Below are 4,314 nucleotides of genomic sequence, written 5' to 3'. Positions count from 1 at the left end.
GGCTAATTTTTGTATTTTTAGTAGAGATGGCGTTTTGCCATGTTGGCCAGGCTGGTCTCAAACTCCTTACCTCAGGTGATCCACTCACCTCAGCCTCCCAAAATGCTAGGATTACAGGCGTTAGCCACCGCACCCAGCCTGATGATTGTCATCTTTGAGTGGGTATGGTTCATTCTGGGTTGAGAAACAAAATGCACTGAGTTTGGTGGTCTGCTGCTCATTCCCTGTCTCACCAACTCTCTGCCCTGAAATGGCAAGAAGCTTGCCTGACTGGAAAGCAAGTTCTCTCTGTATGCCTGAGACTTCTGGGAGGTGATTTAGCATTACCTCTTTTCATTTATCAAGATCATCTGCTGCAGAGCCACTGCACTTTTTCTCTTTTGCCTCACCTCTCTGACAGCCTGTTTTTTTTAAAAAAGGAATTTCTAGTTATTTCTTTATTTAACCTTACCTTACATATACTTAGAAGTGTCAAATGGGACTTATTTTGTTCCAAAGCCACCTGCATACTGAGACCGTGACATTCTTAGCAGAAGACTTTCGGTTTGGCTACTCAGGAACTGCAACCTACTTCTGGAGAACTCTACTCCAATGCCTGAGATTTGGAGAGACATACATTCACTCTTAGCAACCTGCCTCAACTAGGTCTAGTTTTCATAGCTTTTCACAATCTTTCTTTATAGATTGTGGTTCAGAGTTGTAGCTAGTTTTTTTTGTTTCATCGTAGGTGATGTCTTTTTCTGTTTTTGTTATTCTTGTTGATTTTCAGAGGGTAGAAAGGGGGCCAAGATGTCATTACTTTATCCTCCTTAAATAGAAGACCCTTGAATGGTATTTGAAGTGATACTAGACTCAACCCTAGAGAACTGGAATATTTAGAGATCACAGAAAAAGAGGAGCCAGCAAAGGAGACTGAGAAGGAAAACCAAAGAAGCAGAAGGAAAATGAAGAGAACGTGGCCCAAAGAAGCCAATAGGCAAGTGCATTGAGGAAATGGGAGTCAGTGTCGAATACTGAGAAATTAAGTAAGATGAGCACAGAAAACCAATGAGTGAGTTTAGCAATTTGGGCAGTTTGGTCAAGATTTATTGAAGTGCTGGAGTGGAACCAAAATTGCAGTTGTCTGAGGAGATAATGAAAGGCCAAAAAAAAAAAAAAAAAAAATGGCTTGGGTAGATGGACACCTCCTGAGAAATGGGAATGTTCATGGTAACTTAAGATTCCATTTAAATTCAAAAAAGGAAGGAAGACAGGCCAAATCAGTGTGATTAAGCAACACCTATTCAGAAAGTGTATGTTCCTCCTGAAGTAAATGAATAATACTTATGAATAAGATTTTATTAATACCGTACCTAGTAGACCATTCACAGAGAATTTTCTTCCTGATTATAATTGGTTCCATATATTTCAAGAAGTCAACCAAGGATAACACTGAATTCTGTTAGTGGGTGAATCTAACTTAGAAGCTTCAAGAGTACATTTGAGATATAGTTATCTGAAATAAATTCCTTTTTCTCTTCTGCCTAACTCAAAGTTAAATATATTTTTGTCCCTTTTGTTCAGTAAGTTTTAAGATTCTGTCCAGTTTCCCCATGAAGCAACTCTGATTTCTCTTTCCTCGTTTCTTCTACCATTCCTCTCACTGAGCACCTTATTGATGTCTTGAACTAGAAAAGTCTTCACTGATTCCTTGTTTCCAGTCGCATCAAATGTAAACTCCCTCAAATGTAAACTCCCTAAGCCTGGCTTTCATATCATATCAAATCTGACCCCCATGTACCTTTCCAACTGTTTCCCAGCATTCCTTATCACAGTCTTCTACTCTGACTGGGCCAACCACATTCCTGTTCTCCATACCCCACTCTTCCTCGCAGTGTCTTATTTTTCTGTGGGGTTGTGCATGTAGTCTACCGGTGACTGATCTGAAGGAGATGATCGCATCTTGATTTCCTACTATAGATGGTCCTGTATATAAGTAACATGTGCAAATTTACAAGGCTACTTTAAAAAAAAAGTTTCAGAATTCTTGTACAGTGAACTATTGTTTGCCAAAGGCATTATTATACCTTTATATTTTCTTCATTACTACTCACTAATTCAAAACTTTTTAGAACCTCTTTGTTTCACTTAGAAGCCAGTGAAAATATATGTCCCTTTTAATAAATATTTTTAAACTTATTAGTTTAAAAAATCAATTGCTATTAAGCTATGTTAACTATTTAGGAAGTTCTAAAAAGAAAAAAAAAAATAGTTAACAGAGCAAAGACCATAAAACTGATGTTGGAGGTGGAGTATTAAGAGTGACTTCATAGAGGAACTGGTGCTTAGGCTTTTGAAGGAGAGGGAATCTGGCAAGCACATGGGGAAGAAGGAACCAGGAAAAGGTATATGAGGCAGAATGAACTCCATGGGCAAAACCATGAAAGCATGGTGCTCTTGGGAACTGTAAATGCTCATTAATGAGAACAAGAGTAACAGAGACAGAGAGAAGTGGTAGGGGAGGTTTTGGTTGGTGGAAGTGTTGTTGGTAGACAGAAGTCAAGAGAAACCTGGAGGCCAGACCCTGTATGCTCTGCTATGGAGTTTGGGTGTTATTCTTAGTGTTCCTCATTAAAAGTGGTTTATTGGGATAATCTTTGTCACTACAGTACATGCTTTTATCACCCCACCTATCATACTATATTGTTGTTATTTATGTACACTGCTTTCCTGTTCTCCTTTTTTAATTCCCAGGGTTTGACCCAGCACAAAATAGATGCTGAATACATTTGAAGAATAATTATAAAAGTTTGTCATAAAAGGTTTGCACACAGAGGTCATAGGAACACCTTCCTTGGTATCTTGTAAAAGATGATAACATCCTATTTGTCATCTAGGATAATTACTGTAGTTCTTCCTGGAGGCAAACAGAGTAGGCGACTATGTTACCTTAGTGCTTACTTCATTCCCTACGGCTTTCCAATGCAAACTGAAATTTGAGTTACTGTTAAGGTGTACTGGCACCATCTAGTGGTGATTTTAAGACCCAACCAAATTGAAAGTTTTGTATTTGATAACCAAACTTAGAATTTCAAGTAAAATGAGCTTCTAACGTTTTGTGAATTGCTGAAGCATTGTATTTAATATCATATTCTCTTAATATTTGCCACTATCGTTGAGTTAACAGTTATGCATTCAATTATTTTCTTAAGACATGAGATCTTGCTGTGTTGTCCAGGCCAGACCCAAACGCCTGGACTCAAGTGATCCTTTTGCCTCAGCATCCCAAATAGCTGGGTCTGCAGGCATGTGCCACTATGCCCAGCCCTTTAATTATTTCATACATGGTGCCTATAGGTTAATAGAATATATTTTATTTGTAATAAATTATTATTTTAGAGCATAATGGTCTATTAGTGGCTTTAAAAAGTATCCAGTGAGAAAGAAGGTACATCATTGGACAAACGTGGAATCTTACAACAATATTCTAATCTCATACATTATTTGCTGTATCTCTTAGTTGCAGAGTTCCAGGCTCATGAGACATCCTTCTGCTTTTCTTCATTTTTTTTTTTTTTTCTGTTTGGACAGTACTTCTTCAAAACTAAAGAATCATCCCCTTTTGATTATTTTCCTTGGAGATACTTGAGCATGTACTGCAAATTTGCAGGTTGAGCCAGAAAAACTTGCATAGTGAATCTTAGCTTCTAATTATTTTTGCGAGTCTTTGAACAGTTGTTATATAGACATTTTGCTTGTGACCTGTAGTTGACTGACAGCTGAGTCAGGGAATTGGATTTTTTTTTTAAGACAGAGTCTTACTCTGCTGCCCAGTCTACAGTGCAGTGGTGCGATGTTGCCTCACTACAACCTCCCAGGTTCAACCAATCCTCCTGCCTCAGCCTCCCAAGTAGCTGGGATTATAAACATGCACCACCATGCCCAGCTAATTTTGTATTTTTGGTAGAGATGGAGTTTCACCATGTTGCCCAGGCTGATCTCAAACTCTTGACCTCAAGTAATCCACCTGCCTTGGCCTCCCAGAGTGCTGGGATTACAGGCGAGAGCCACTGCATCTGGCCGGGGAATTGAATTATGATAATTGAATTCACTCATTCCTCATGTGTAAGGATTGTTGTGATTTCAGTAGCAATGTTTATAAAACAAAAACATTATTTAAAAATCTCCATTATGCATAACATAATCAGAAGCATACAATTAATGATCTTTTTTAAAAAGTACTTATTCAATGCCAGTAGGTAGAGGGGTATAGTTGTGACCATTTTACATATGAAGAAGCTGAAACACATGGAGGTTAAGTAGCTTTCACAAGGT

This window comes from Colobus angolensis, unplaced genomic scaffold (assembly GCF_000951035.1).
Source record: "Colobus angolensis palliatus isolate OR3802 unplaced genomic scaffold, Cang.pa_1.0 Scaffold167, whole genome shotgun sequence".
In the NCBI taxonomy this organism is placed as follows: domain Eukaryota; kingdom Metazoa; phylum Chordata; class Mammalia; order Primates; family Cercopithecidae; genus Colobus; species Colobus angolensis.
The sequence above is the reverse complement of the archived record's forward strand: the minus strand, read 5'-3'. Positions refer to the sequence as shown.